Source organism: Phascolarctos cinereus, unplaced genomic scaffold (genome assembly GCF_003287225.1).
Source record: "Phascolarctos cinereus isolate Bilbo 61053 unplaced genomic scaffold, phaCin_HiC Scaffold_726;HRSCAF=1367, whole genome shotgun sequence".
Lineage (NCBI taxonomy): Eukaryota > Metazoa > Chordata > Mammalia > Diprotodontia > Phascolarctidae > Phascolarctos > Phascolarctos cinereus.
The window spans coordinates 130,226,286-130,242,869 of NW_027556098.1; positions in this window are offsets into that span (position 1 = coordinate 130,226,286).

The following is a 16,584-nucleotide window of genomic DNA, read 5'->3' on the forward strand; positions in this document are numbered from 1 at the left end:
ATTCCTGTAAAGTGGAATTTGACTTCATGGCTCTAAATCTATGATCTGCATGGAACCCCCAGCTCCCATTCAAGATTTAGCTCAGATGTCATTTCCTAAACAAAGCTGTTCATCATTTTCTCAGTAGTTTGTGCTCTGCACCATCCACTCCCACCCCACCATATACACCTGATACCAATACATACCTGATACAGAAATCCTCATGAATTCCTGGAATTGCCAAGCAGCAAACACCATATTGATCATTCCTCAGCCCTTTCTGAAGCCACACTGGCTCTTGGGTAGAAGACCATCTTCCAGACTATTAAAGGAGGACTCTGGCAAGAATCTTGCTGGCAATGACTGAGAGAGAGACAGCCCCCTCCCCCATGACAGGCACAAGACAAGCAATTTCCCTTTCTTTTGTAGAGATGGACAATAGAAGTATCATTGAATTCCTGGGACATATCCTCCTGCCATATAACCGACAATTTCAGTCAGCTTTTGCATAAACAGTGGACTCTGCCTTATAAATCTCAGCTGGAATAGAATCAACACCAGGCACTTTAGCACACAAGAAGAGCCTAATGACATTCAAAACCTCTTCTTCAGTTGAAGGTTTGGCTAGAGAGGGATTGACTTCAACATGAGGAATATGGTAAATGGCTTCAGCATTGATTAATGACACTGTGTTGAGAATACTACAGAAAGTTCCATCTCTCCAGAATCATGTCCTTATCACTAATCAATGTGGCTCTATCAGTACTGAGTAGTTGAGATGCACCATAGGTTTTTGGCCTATAAATAACCTTCAAGGCATCACAAAGCACTTTGAGTTATTACTATTAGCATAAAACTGAATTTCATCTGCCTTCTTGCTGAGCCAAGAATCTTGCATCTCCCCAATCTTCACTTGCACTTTACTTTTGGTGGAGTTAAATGTTGCATTCTTAGAGATGGATGAACTATCCTTCTGGTAAACCCTGTGGACTTCTCGTTTTTCATTTAGCAGCTTCTGAATTTCCTCATCATTTTTGTCAAACCAGTCTTGATATTTGCAAGTGTTCTGCCCCAGATGAGTAAATGAGATGCTGTACACCAAATTTCTGAAAGCTGCCTGCTCCTTTTCTGCGCCACTGTTGCCAACCATGCGTTGGCTTAGCTTTCCCTCCAAGTTAGTAGCAAACTGTTTATGCTTTAAAAAGTGCTCTAATCTGTTGACATTAAGTCTTCTGGCAGTATCTTGCCTTGAGGCTACTGATTTTGTTGAATGTGAATGTTTAGTTTAGAAAGGATAACTTCATGATTGGTCCAGTACTCTGGGCCACACATCACCTTTGACACTCTCACATTCTGTCTGTGTCTTCTCCTTACAGTGACATAGTCTATTAAATGCCAATGTTTGCTGCAAATGTGCATCCACAAATTTTTACTGCATTTAGGTAAATGGAAGACAGTGTTGGTGACAAGATCATGAGATGCACAAGTCTTCAGTAGTAAGTGACCATTGCTGCTGTTGTTTCTGACTCCGTTCCTGCCCAGACTTCCCTGCCATGACTGATAGCCTATGCCTACTTTGGCATTAAAATCACCCAGAATTATAAATTTGTCCTCTTTCAGTGCATTGATGATGAGAGTCTCCAAGTCCTTAAAATTTTTCTTTGATCACAACAGGGTGGGAGCATACTCACTGATGCTGGTGGCATGGAGCTTTCCTGCAAGTGGTGATCACATTGTCATGGGTCTCTCATACATCCCTTTTGGGAGGCATATGAGCTTGTTAATTAGATTAGTTTTGATTACAAAACCTATGCCAGCTTCACTGCATTCCCCATCACTGAGGCCCCTCCATAAAAACATGTATCCAGCTCCATTTCAGTAAGCTAGCCTTCATTTGCCAGCCTTGTTTCACTCAGGGCTGCTATTTGTATGTGATGCCTGCTAAGTTCACTAGATAAACATAAGCTAATATTATATTATTAATATTTTATATTTATCTTTATACTTATTTAATCCCCACCCCCTTCCAGTAGGATGTAAGATCCTTGAGGGCAGAATCTATTTTGAGTTTTTGTCTTTGCATCCCCAGAGCCTAGCACAGTGCCTTGCACATCGTAAGTGCTTTAAAAAATGCTTGTTCAGTGAATGCATGCACAAAATTACATTAGGAGCAAAGAAAGGTAGGGAGCCTTGATTTTACATCTTTATAAAATTGATAACAGGGATATCATATTCATACAGAAGACATAAAAATTGCATCTCCATTGGCTATAGCAATATTAAAAAAAAAACGATCTTCCAATTGTGGTGGCGAGTACTTTGGGAGTTGCACCACTTAGCTACTACACGAAGACACTGTCTGAATGAATAAAGCAAGTTGAGAAGAGCAAAAATAAAGGCCCTATGTATAAAATCACTTAGAAATAGAATAGAAGCTATAAGCTGGCAAATGCATAGATCTTGGAGAGAGACAGGACTTTTATCTAGAAAGGATTTTCTTTCTTGGCAGTTTTGAATTTTTATTTTAGAGCAGATAGATAAATAGATACACAATTCATATTAGGAAGAGGAATACACTGCAGACAAATGTTTTCCCCAGAAAGGCATTAAAATAATCCAACAGAGCAATCCTTAGCTGGCCCCAATCAGTTGTTCACTGTAAACTTTAATAAATCAAATACTGAGGGCTCTAGAATAGCTCGTATATTTGTTCTGTTATGTATTAGTTGATGCAAATGTTTGAATAATCCAATGCCTGGGAAGTTTTAAATCAGAGATGTTTCTTTACCTCATTGATTCCTACTTGTCCCATCATGGTCCCTTAAGATGCAAACCCATTTTCTATAACACTCTGTGTTTCCTCCTAAAGCTACCACAGTAGAATGATGACAAAGCATCAGAACAAACAGAAAGAGAGAGATCTTTGGGATCTAGCCACCACCCAAACAGCCTATGTTGCTATAGGTAGACCTTAATTTAAGAAAACCAGATATTAACGAACTTTGTATAACCCTATCATCAGTCACATTCTCAGAAAACAGAATCTCAGATAAAAATGCTCATGTGAGTTGAACAATGAACAGGAAAAATACAGTGACAGTTCCAGATAAGGCACAGTTGTAGATTATTTTGGCATCAGTACCTGACTTGGCTACTGCAGAGGGGTCTTAAAATCAATGGCATAACATAGCCATGACTGACTCAAAGATCTGAACTAAACCTAGGATGGGAAAATCAGAGCTTTGCCTCAGAGAACTAATGTTTAGAGTCTCTAAAGGTGGACATTACAACATATACTCTTCAAATCATTCTCTACTGGCAGATGTCTATTCCACCTATAAGCAAGACCAGCCATAATAATCTGACATAGCTTTGGAGCATATTTTTTTGTCATTTTGAAACAGAAAAAGAAAAACATTAATTCCTATAAGAAATGAGAGGAAAGGGGTGGGTGGAACCAAGATGGCAGAGTGAAAGCAGTGACTTGCTTGAACTCTCCCCCAAACCCCTCCAAATACCTATAAAAAATGGCTCTAAACAAATTCTATAGCAGCAGAACCCACAAAAAGAGTGAAACAAATTTCCAGTCCAAGACAACCTGGATGGTTGATCAAAAAGGTATATTGAGCCAGGCTGAGGGAGGAATGCAGTTCTGTGTGGGCGTACAGACAGCAGCAAACCTGGAGCAGGCCTCAGAGAACTGAATCGAGGGCAGCTGTGATGGTTTCCAGACTTCTCAACCCACGACGCCAAAGACAACTTAGAAGGTCAGTGGGAAAAGTCTGTTTCTGCGGTGAGGGAGGAGCTAAGTCTCAGCCCCAATTCCCTAGTAGCCCCAGGCTGGCGGCTGCCTCCTGAGCTTCCAGCCCACAGACTGAGGGGGAATCCAATGGCTGATCAGAGGAAGATTGCAGGGATCTCTTTTCCAGTGCTGAGGCAGGAATCTCTTGCTTTGCCCGAGCTTGGATCTGGCTCACAGTTCTGAGGAGCAGTCCTGGGGCTGGGAGGAGTGCTGGCGTGGTGGAGCTTGTAGTGGCTGTGAAGAGAAAATCCTCCTCACAGTTCCAAGACAGAAAAGAGAGTTTGTGGTCACTTATAGACCAGAGGACAGGCCAGGAAAGGAGTAAACACCTTGCCCCTTATCATACCACCTTGGAAGAACTGAAAATTTACAGGTCCCTACAAGTATCTCTAAAAATATCTGTACAAACCCCTGAAGCTTAGGACAGTACATTCTCCACATTGGAAGCTGACCTCTACCTTAACAAAGAGTTTATAACTCAAGAAATTGGCTGGGATCATGAGCAAACCTCGAAAGAAGTGTCAGACCATAGAATCTTTTTTTGGTAACAAAGAAGATCAAAATATACAACCAGAAGAAGACAACAAAGTCTAAGTTCCTACATCCAAAGCCTCCAAGAAAAACATGAATCAGTCCCAGGCTTTGGAAGAACTCAAAAAGGATTTTGAGAAGCAAGTAAGAGAAGTAGATAAAAAACTGGGAAGAGAAATGAGAGTGATACAAGAAAATAATGAAAAACAAGTCAACAGCTTGCTAAAGGAGACCCAAAAGAATACTGAAGAAAATAACACCTTAAAAAATAGCCTAACCCAAATGGCAAAAGAGGTCCAAAAAGCCAATGAGGAGAAAAATGCCCTAAAAAGAAAAATTGGCCAAATGGAAAAGGAAGTCCAAAAGACTACTGAAGAAAATACTTTCTTAAAAATTAGAATAGAGCAATTGGAAGCTACTGACTTTATGAGAAATCAAGACATTGTAAAAAAATACAAAAGAATGAAAACTTAGAAAACAATGTGAAATATCTCATTGGAAAAACAAAAAACCTGGAAAATAGGTCCAGGAGAGATAATTTAAAAATTATTGGACTATCTGAAAGCCATGATCAAAAAAAAAAAGGGTCTAGACATCATCTTTCAAGAAATTATCAAGGAAAACTGCCCTGATATTTAGAACCAGAGGGCAAAATAGAAATTGAAAGAATCCACAGATCTCCTCCTGAAAGAGATCCCCAAAGGAAAACTCCTAGGAATATTGTAGCCAAATTCCAGAGTTCCCAGGTCAAGGAGAAAATATTACAAGCTGCCAGAAGGAAACAATTCAAGTATTGTGGAAACACAATCAGGATAACACAAGATTTAGCAGCTTCGACATTAAGTGACTGCAGGGCATGGAATATAATATTCTGGAGGGCAAAAGAGATAGGACTACAACCAAGAATCACATATCCATCAAAACTAAGTATAATCCTTCAGAGGAAAAAATGGTCATTCGGTGAAATAGAGGACTTTCAAGCATTCTTGATGAAAAGACCAGAGCTGAATAGAATATTTGACTTTCAAATACAAGACTCAAGTGGAACATGAAAAGATAAACAGGGAAGAGAAATCATAAGAGACTTATTAAGGTTGAACTATTTACATTCCTGTATGGAAAAATGACATTTATAACCCATGAGACCTTTGTCAGTATTAGGGTAGTTGGAGGGAAAAAATTATATGTATGGATAGATAGATAGATAGATAGATAGATAGATAGATAGATAGATAGACAGATAGATAGATAGATAGATAGATAGACAGACAGACAGACAGATAGATAGAGATAGAGGGCACAGGATGAGTTGAAGATGAAGGGGTCATATCTGGAGAATAAAATTAAGGGGATTATACTGGGAGAAGGAGAAAGGGAGAGGTAGAACGAGGTAAATTATCTCACAAAAAAAAAACAGAAAAGAAAAGGCTCTTACAGTGGAAGGGAAACAGGAGAAGGTGAGAGAGAATGAGTGAATCTTATTCTCATAGGATTTGGCTTAAGGAGGAAATAGCATACACACTCAATTGGGTATGGAAACCTGTCTTACCCTACAGGAAAATAGAGGGAGAAGGGGAAAAGAGAGCAGGGGAATGATAGAGAGGAGGGCATATTGGGAAAGGGGATAATCAGAAGCAAACACTTCTGAGGAGGGACAGGGTCAAAAGAAAGAATAGAATAAATGGGGGGGCATAGGATTAAGGGAAATAAAGTTAGTTTTTCACAATGTGACTACTATGGAAGTGTTTTGCATAACTGCACATGTATAACCTATATTGAGTTGCTTGCCCTTTTAATGAGGGTGGGTGGGGAGGGAGGAAGGGAGAAAATTTGGAACCCAAAGTTTTAAAATCACATGTTTAAAAAAAAATGTTTTCACATGCAACTGGGAAATAAGAAATACAGGAAATGGGGTGCAGAAATCTATCCTGCCCTACAGGAAAATAGAAGGGGAACAGAAGAGAAGAGGGAGAGAGATAAAAGGGAGGGCCGACTAGGGGAAGGGATATTCAGAATGCATGCCATCTTGGGGTGAGGGGAGGGGCGAGTTGGAGTGAAAATTTGGAACTCAAAATCTTGTGGAAGTGAATGTTGAAAACTAAAAATAAATAAATTTTTTAAAAAAGAAATGAGAGGAAAGGATGGGAAAATATCTTTTGAAGAGACTGGAGAAAGACCTACTGAGATCTTCATGCCTAGTGTCTGTGTTCAAGTGAAGAGCTAAGTACCAAGCCCTCAGTGGGCCTTTATTTTCCTACCAGGACCATGTTATCCTTGAGTGCATGACCCTGTTGTTATTTCTTTCTCTGTAGTATTACTTCTTGTTCTTAGGTGAAGGAGAATATTGATTGCTATAACCCTGTGAGCTTTGAAAGATCAGGAGAGCTAAACGTCAAAAGATTCACAACTGAGGCCCAGGCTGAAATTTGAGACCAAAGTGATGTAAGGGAGAGTTGTATCTTCTGGTGTGGTATAAGAGGGGAAATATTTGTACTTCGGTTCTTGCTAGGAGTAAATATCCCTGTGTAAAAGATATATATATATGTACAGATATAAATGTATATATGTGTATGTATATGTATGTATATGTATGTATATGTATCTGTGTATATATGTAACCTGAGTTCCAAAGTCCATTAGTATGAAGCTCTCATCTCATTGATGTAGATCAATAACCTGCACCTGTGTGAGGGTTGGGGAAGAGTTATAGAGAGCAGAAGAGAGGAGAACTCTAGTCTCTTCAGGTTTTTTTTGAGTCTCCTCAGGTCCTTCAATTTCTATAGTCATTTAGGGTTCTTCTGGCTTCAAAAGAGAAGACAGATGATGCCAACCCCATTTCAGGTTGTTGAAGGAAAAGACTTTGGGGAGAAACCCACATGAGAGGAGTCTCCATCATGTCTCTAAGCCCAACTTGCTACACTAAAGACCTTGGGAAACTTCCCCTTGGGTGAGATTTGGGACTCTCTCTCCTGGTTGAGCTGAGTTATCTCATTCCCCGTGGGAGAGTTCCTACACTCTGTATTGCCTGGCATATAATCTCTTACATGTACTTTCTCTGATTTCTATTTTGCTACCAATTTGGATAAATGAGTTTCTTTGCTATTCACCATATGTTCATTGTGGAACTGGTATTTGGTGGGTAGGGAATCAAGCCTTAAATATAAAGCGTTTTACCCCAATTAATAGTTGTCAAAAATTAATTAAAATCTGAAAAAACACATCCCCTACATTAATAATATTTAAGGGAGCAAACAAATAAAACTCTATCCTGGTACTTCCTCACTCTGAGGAAAGCAGAGCAGCCAACTTTCTGGCCCAACCTACTTCTTATATTCGTTCAAGAATAAAAGTCTCCCATCTCCAGAGGCCTCGGGATAGAAAATGCTGTCCACATCCAAAGAAAGAACTATGGAAGTCGAATCGCTATCATTTATTTTTACCTTCTATTGAGTTTTGTTTCACCTTTCTGATGGTTCCTCCTATTGGTTTTAATTTTTACTTACAACTTCACTAATGTGAAAATATGTTTAATGGGAATGTAAATGTAAAGCCTATATCAGATTGTGCACCGTCTTGGGGAGGGTGGGGGGGGAGGAAGGGGGAGAAAAATTTTCAATTCAAAAGCATATGGAAGTGATTGTTGATAAATCAAAATAAATTAATAAAAAGAATATGTCTCCCTTGGAAAAGGCTAGAGATGTCTATTTTGCCTCTCTTCAAGTCATACAAGGACACCCTAGTGCTATATGTGGGGAGGATAGACTTTGTTAGGAACACACACATATAAAAATAAACATATGTATATATAAGTATATATATATATATATATATATATATAAATATATTTATATAAGTATAATATATATGCATATGTGTATAAGCATGTATAACATATGCATTTGTATAGACATATACATTTATATGTATATGCTATTGTGGTTGCTGTTTGGTCATTTCAGTCATGTTAAACTCTATATGACCTCATTTGGGGTTTTCTTGGCAAAGATATTGGAGTGGTTTTCCATTTCCTTCTCTAGCACATTTTACAGATGAGGAAATTGAGGCAAACAGGTTAAGTGACTAGCCCAGGGTCACACGGCTGCTAAATGTCTGAGGCCAGATCTGAATTCAGAAACATGAGTCTTGGGGCAGCTAGGTGGTAGAGTGAACAGAGCTCTGGCCTTGGACTCAGGAGGACCTGAGTTCAAATCCAGCCTCAGACACTTAACACTTACTAGTTGTGCGACTCTGGGGAAGTCACTTAATCCCTATTGCCCCACCAAAAAAAAAAAAAGAAGATGAGTCTTCCTGACTCCAGATCCAGCATTCTATCTGCTGCACCACCTTGCTGCCTATATGTATGTGAATGTATATGTATATCCATCTACAAATATTTATATTTATATGTAGGTATGTATTTATATATGCACATACATACATATATACATAAGATTTTACAAAGTTATATTTACCTGTAGCAAGACAGAAGTAAAAACTGTACACACATGCATATACACACATACAACCCAAACACATACACAAGGTGACTGCTGGACTATCTTTAGCAGACGAAGGGGAGGAACACAGAGGGTATCTGTGAGGTGATTAATGAAAGAGTCTTCCATTTTGAGAGACTGCCCAGACTGTTTCCATGCTTCACTCTTCTCCCAACTCCTTTTTGCCCCTGCTCAGATACCTTCCTCACTCCCCTATCCCACCCCTAAAATGTAAGCTCCCTGAGGCCAGGGTCAGTCCTTCTTTTTGCTTATATTTGTATCTCCAGAGCTTAGCATGGTGCCTCGTACACAGTAAGCACTAAATGATTGCTGCTTTCTCATATGCCCAGACCCGCCCCCAAAAACTTCCAGGGAATCCAAAGACCTCAAAACACATTGCTTTCTGCTCTCACTGCTTCTGAATAGAGGACCTTGCAAGCTGCATGTGTCATTGCCTAGTCTCTAAGTAACTTAGAGGCTATGGACTAGTTTGTTTGGGTAGGGATGCTAGCTTTTTCTGGCAAATCTCCTTTATATATAGCCAATGAACTTCTGGTTGACTGTTTTTTGTAGAAGCCACATTCCAGCTCTGGGGTGGAAAAATTCACTTTAGATTTTGTCATTGTTTTTGTAGTTTGGTATGGGAGTTTTTTTGTTCATTTTTGAAACCAAGGTTCCCTATCTTGCCCCGGCTTGTAGTGCATGGACCTAATTGCAATATTAATTAGCTGCTCCTTTTTTCTAACCTGGGCCCGTTTACCCCTCCTTAGGCAGCCTGATGGCCCTCTGCACCCAGGATCTCATCATATTGGTATCAGATTTGGTTCAGGCCCCAAGACCCATTTTAGTCTGACTACCCTTCAGAATTCCCTATTTCAAGAAATCTGTAACCCTCAGCCTCTCTAGCAGCAAGATTACTGACATGTACCACCAATGCCAGTCTTACTGTAATTTCTTACTGGATTTCTTTATCATTATTCTGTCTGGTGCTTTTAATATGGGTTCTTGCTGGAGCAGAGGTATGGGAACTGGGTTGCCTGCCTTACCTCAGGAAGCTATCTTATCCAGAAGTACTCAATCTAATTTTATATAATTAAAATAGTCTCCAGAATCAGTAGGTTGGGGGATTTAGGGGCCAAAGAACATGAGAAAAAGGAGACAACCTCCCTGTCATAGGATGCCAGGCTCCCAAGAACTCAAGCTAGTTCTTCCTGTACGCCTGACTGCAGAACAGAGAGTGAACACAGTATCCCAGCCCTGGGAATCCAACCAAGCAGTTGCTAAATATGGTAGAATATTCTAACAATACTACTCAGAAACAGAAAGAGCTGCCTCAGGAAGCTGTGACTAGAAGGAATTCCTGGTGAATATAAGTGTTCCAAAGGGGGTGGAGGGAGACATTTGCTGGTACTATCGTCAAAGGGGCCCTTGCTTCAGACAAAACTAGATTAGAGGGCCTCATCCTCTCAGTCATTATATAAACCAAATACAATAAGGTCTTATGTAACTTATGTAAAGGTAAGGAATATTTACCATGGCCGGCAAAACAGAGCATCATATCAAAAAAAAAAAGACCCTTCTAGACTAATATTTATCTAGATAAATAGCATTTATCTAACTTAAGAAATAAAGTCCATTGTTATAGCTAACAAACAATAAAACAATCACCTCTGGCCCAACATGAAAGGCAGCCTGATAGAGTGATTAAAAGACTGGCCTTACAGGCAGGAAGACCTGGGCTCCTGTCCTGCCTCTGATATATACTAGCCATGTTACTGTGGACAGGTCATTTAAGCTCTCAGTGTCCCCAGGACACTCACTAAAACTGTTTCAGAGAAGTTGTTCATCTGCATGAGTAGAAGAACTTTCCATACCAGGAGTTCCCTAAATTAATGAAATTAGAGATCCAGATCAGCCTCCCCCCACCTCCATGGGAAGTTATAAAAGCAAGTAAAATCTGATGAATGGATAATAAAAACTGATAAATTATTCTGTAAAACAAATTTCCCTGAGATAATTTGCCTATGAAAATTTTCCTTAGAGTGCTTAAGAGAAATAGATTTTTTCCAAAGCTTCTTATTACTAAATTACAAGGAATTTAAGAAGGTTAGAGCTATATTTTCTATGTGGAGAATTTTCTCTATGTTTCTACTTTCCCTCAAGGCTTCCACAGAGAGAAAATAACATTTCATTTCCCTGCACCCCGCCCCCCACTCTGCAATTATGTAGCTATATTATTTTTGTAATTGGCTTACAAAGAACAATCTCCAAAAAACGTGATTCTCCCACTGAGGTTCATGGAGTGTGAATGGAGAGAAAAATTCCTTTTCATTTTCATCTACTTTTTTAAGGCCTGTGTTGACAACTGTTCACAGAACTCAATTTCTCTTCAGATGCCAGAGTTTCAAGGGCATATCAAGCAAGAAAGCAGAGGGCCTCAAATGGAAATGAAATAGACCCCAACCTAACCTGGTGTGGAAAGCCCCAGTATGAGCAATATACCTCTTAGGTTTAAAGCACTGGCAGTAGTAGTAGTAGTAGTAGTAATAGTAGTAGTAGTAGCAGTTGTGGTAGTAGTCGTAGTGGTAGTGGTAATGGTGGTGATGATGGTGGTGGTGGTGGCGGTGGTGGTGGTGGTAGTGGTAGTGGTAGTGGTAATAGTGGTAGTAGTAGTGGGAGGAGAAGGAGGAGGAGTTATCACAATAATAATAGTAATAGTAATAACTAGCATTTGCATAGCATTTTAAGGTTTACAGAGCACTTCACAAATATTATCTCATTTGATCCTTATAACAGTTAAGGGAGGTAGATGTTATTATTAGGCTCCTTTTACAGATCGACGAAACTGAGTCAAACAGAACTTGACTGATTTGCCCAGAGTTCACACAGCTAGCAATTGAAGCTGACTCCAAACCAGCATTCTTTCTATCCACTGTGCTACCTAGGTGTCAAGCTAGAAGACCTTTGTTATACTTGTTAAACCTCTTATTGCATTTACAAAAAAAAAAACAAAACCAAGGGCAAGTCGGGAAGAGTTAACAATAGGCCAAGACTTGAAAAACATTTCACATGACAATAATAGCAGAACGACTTAATAGCCAACTAAAAGAAAATATAAGCCTTGAATGTGATGCCTGAACACACACCCAAAGACCTAGATTTAGACATAAGAACAGAATAATCAAGGAATAGGGTCAAGTGGGACCTACATGTGTTCAGGGAAGAGGGCAGAATGAATGTAACAGGTTGTAAGGTATTAGGAACTCAAACTGCATATGTCAGGTTTGTTGGCTCAATTAAGTATTTAGATGTAATGCCTCCAAGAAGTCGTCATTGAAAATGAAAATACTCTGGGAGACAGGCTAACACATACAATCCCATATTAAAGATTAACTCATTCAGAACTGGAATGGAGCTAAGGACAAGGAGGAAAGCTGGCAAAGCAGAAAAAGCAACAACCTTGGAATCAGCAGACCCAGCAGTGTGCCCTTGGGCAAGTCCCATCACCTCTCAAAGCCTCATGCTCCTCATCTATAAATAGGCATAATTATATCCTCAGAGAGTTTTTGTGAATATCAAATAACATGATATATAAAGGGCTTTCCAAAGAGCTCTGGAAATATATGCTGTCATTATTAAATTTTGACAGGAGAGTGGAAGGAAATATTCACAGCATGGGGGAGGCCTAGGTAGGTCACTATAATGAAGGGTTCTGGACTTCTCAGGGGCAGCTTTTGGAATAGCATTGGACGAAGAACTGGAAGATCTGGGTTCTAGTTCCACTTCTACCACTAAATCCGTGTCATCCTGGTCAAGGTATCTCTCCTCTCTAGGATTCAGTTTCCTCATTTGTAAAAATGAAGTCTTTGAACTTTGACCTTTAAGGTCCCTCCCAAAGTCTGATTCTATGACTTGACTGGGGACCTAAAGAAAGTTTGGCTAAAGAGGGAAAAGACAAAAAAGAAAAATTTAGCATCAGAGGACTTTCAGAATTAGAAGGGGTCTTAGAGAACCTGTAGTCCAATCACCATTATTTGACAAATAAGGAAACTTAAGCTTAGCGAGGAAAATGCCTTGCCCCAGTAACCGCAGATCCAGGATCTCTTAGGGTACAGAAAATAAACTTCACCTACCTCACAATTTTGCTGAGGTTTGACTTACTGCTGAGATAAGCTGGAGAGATAAAGTGAACCAGGCACTTAGGCTTCAATGACAATTGGGGGAGGGGGGGAATGTAAAAGATATACTTCAAAGTATAATGAGATGAGTAATTAATTGAGTTGAGGTGATGAGTAGTATCTTGAGTTTGAGGGGAGTATGGAGGATTCAGGAAAGAAAGGGGACATGAAGGTCATTAACATCTGTCCTTTTGGAGCTTTGGGGATTTTGGAGATTTCAGTACAGAAGAAATAGAAACCAAAGTTCAAAGGAAACTCAATGTGAAATCTTTTTCAAGCAGTAAAAACTTAAAAACCTGCCTGAAGAACCTCAAATGGTTAAATTTGTATTTTCTCTAATGGAATTGTTGTAATGCAGCTCTCTCCAGATGCAAATATTGTTCTTGAATACCCCCTCCCCTTCTACCTCCCTTATGCCTTGAGCAAGATTAATTTAGTCAATTATCTCATTATAGAACATGCCATATCCCTTCACGATGCCTAGAGGTAGGTACTGTTTTGTATGCTTGGTTAGAAAGCCAACTGTTATTATTCAAAGCATCCTTATTAAGTGCAGTCCAAATGTAAATTTACTATTTTCCTGTTAGGAAGAATAGCACTTATAACTTAATGCAGCAACATCCTTTCCTGAATTTTCTACCTCTGGCCAAGAACTGAGCCTTTTCCTTCTCCTCCCAAAGCCTTTCCCAAGGCAGCTGATTCAGAAAAGGCCCACACCCTGGGAGAAAATTCTAAGCAGCTGGCAGGACTAGAGAGGACCAACCATTCTACCCCACCTCTTAAGTCAGAGGTTTCCACTGCCTCCTATAAATGAGTTTTTTCTAAACTTTTCGTATTTGCCTTTCAATAAGCCACAGTTCTGCACTAGGCCTGAAGTTAGGAGTCCCTGAGTTCAAATCCGGCCTCAGGCACTTACTAGCTATGTGAACTGGGGCAAGTCACTTAACCCCAAATGCCTCCCTCCCCTCCAAAAAAAAATAAGCTTCAGATCTCCCTACACCATTTTTTCCAGATTTTGAAATAACAGAATTTCTGAGGTCCCTTCCAATTCTTAGATGATCTAATCCAATTTGTATAGGAGTTTCCCTTAATAATATTCTGGCAACTTTAAGATTTTCGTTGACAGAGAATTCGCTGCCTTCCAAGGCAGCCCATTCTGCAAAGCCAACTTGAATACTCACATAAATCCTAACCATTTATGACATTGGTCTTAGAATAGCAATTCTAACACCCACTAGTTTTAGTTGACATGCAGTTTTAAAGAAATTATTGCTTCTTAAGGTTCAAATCCTCCCAGTATCCATAAAATAACATGTCCCCAAAACAAATTATATAAATGCAGCCATTTCTTATTTAAAATCATAGAATATTGGGGTTAGGAGGGACCTCTGATGCCACGAAATCTATTCGTGAACAGAAATCTCATCTATAGCATAGTCTGACATGATGTTAGTGAAGGGGAACATACTCTCTCCCAAGGCAATCAGTCCCACTCTTGGAGGTATTAGACTTGATCTAAGTTTTTCCTTATAATATAAAAATATGATATATAATAGAACAATATAATATAATATATATATATAATATAATAGCTATATTTCAGCTATTTGCCTTTCTGCGACTTCTATCCATTGGCCCTCATTCTACAGTCTGAGGTCAAGCAGGATACGTCTACTTCCTCTTCTATATGACATTTCTTCATTTGAGCACAATTATCCTGTTCCCCAATGAGTCTTCTCTTTTCTAGGCTTAACATCCCCGGTTCCTCCAACCTCTCAGTCATGAACTTGAGGCCTTTCACTTCCCTGACAGCCCTCTTCTCAATGCTCTCCAATTTACCAACATCTTTCCTAAAATGTTGTGCCCACAACTGAGGACCAAACATGTGAGATGCCCAGAAATGAATAGAAAAGGATTATCATCTCCCTGGTCTTGGACACTCCATGTCTCTTGAAGCAACTGAAGATAACATTAGCTTTTTTTGCTTTCATTTCTCACTGGTGGCTTATGTTGAATTTGCAGTCCACTAAAACCCCTAGACCTTTTTTCAGAAAAAATTACTCTATAGTCATAATTCTCTGATCTTGGACTTATGAAGTTCCATTATTGAACCCAAGTATAAGACTTTATATGTCTTACATATAAGTGGCAACATGGTATAAAGGAAAGGGCATTGGATGTGGATTCAGGGCATCTGAGTTCATTTCTTGACTACTACCTGCCACATCTAAGTGACCATGGGCAAGTGACTTAACAAATCTGGTCCTCAGTTTCCTCATCTATAAAATGAAGGGGCTGAGCAAGATGGCCTCTAAGGTCCCTTCCTTCTCTAAATTACTACGACCTGTGATTATATATGGCAAATTTTTGTCCCAAATAGGTTTCTCTCCACCACTGTTATTTGGTGCATGCCCACTAAACAGAACAATGTATAGAGATGCAGATCAGACACTTCAGGGATATTTTGGGCAGAGGGAACATTTAGATAGTCCTCAAAGGAATGTGTTAGTAGAAGAAACAAGAGGTATAGCATGAACCTCTCCCAGGTCTTTATAACATTGAGATGAGCTGTCTGGGATTTTGCACACCTGATCAGGTTATAAAATGGGGGTGACAGGAGATAGGAGTGGGGTATATGTATATGTGTGATTGTAATGCCACCATTTTTCATTAACTACCTTCCCTGATGTCTAGAAAAGAAAAGGCCATCCATCATTCATCCCACATGCTAGCATGGAAGACCTTAACTGTTCAATTTATTGAAAAAAATTCAGGCTTTCAAGGGTACAAAGAAAACTATATATGTAAGAAATTTACTTTCTTTCCAAGGCAAATTCTTCATTTTCCCTGGATTTTGACTGACACCACACAATTAGGAGAGCAGACATGTTAATTCAGCCTGTGACTGAATGGTATAGGCAAATGGAGTAATATTCCACCAAGATTAAATACGTGTGTCTTGAAAGACCATATTTCAAAAGAATATAGTTATTCTAACAAGGAATTGATTTGGATGTACAAGTATACTATTATTCAAATAACTTTCAAATATAACAGAGCTTAGAGAAAAAATGCCATTTTCTACACCAGCAGAGCATGTAATAGTTTGTCACTACAAGTAAAGTTTAATTTGTACAAAGGCTTAACGTATCTTTTTTTTGGAGGTTTCATTCTTCTAGGCCCACTGTCAAATCCACTCAGTGACACCAGCTGGATTGTTTCCTCCCTCCTGACCCCTACTCCTTTATTATCTTCTAGCTAGTTTGTGAAGCTTCAAAAAAGAAGGAAAGAGAAGTCTTCATTGTTGGCCCAGCAACTGTGCTGCTCACGACTCAACTCGAATTTAAAGAAATGAAGATGGACTTAAATTCACCAACTTCCTTGAATGGAAACTGTCGAGCCATTGCTAAGTACTCAAGAGATACACTGGATTTTCTTTTTGCTCCCTCCAGCTTGGGATTCAGTCTTTGAAAGGAGTACGGGGGAGAGTGGTTTGTGGAAGAGTGTCATTATTTTCCCTGATGTCATCTTTAATGGTTAGTGTAGTCCCCAGTTGCTCTTAAATATGAAAAGTTAGCTTTGAAGAAGAGATGATAAG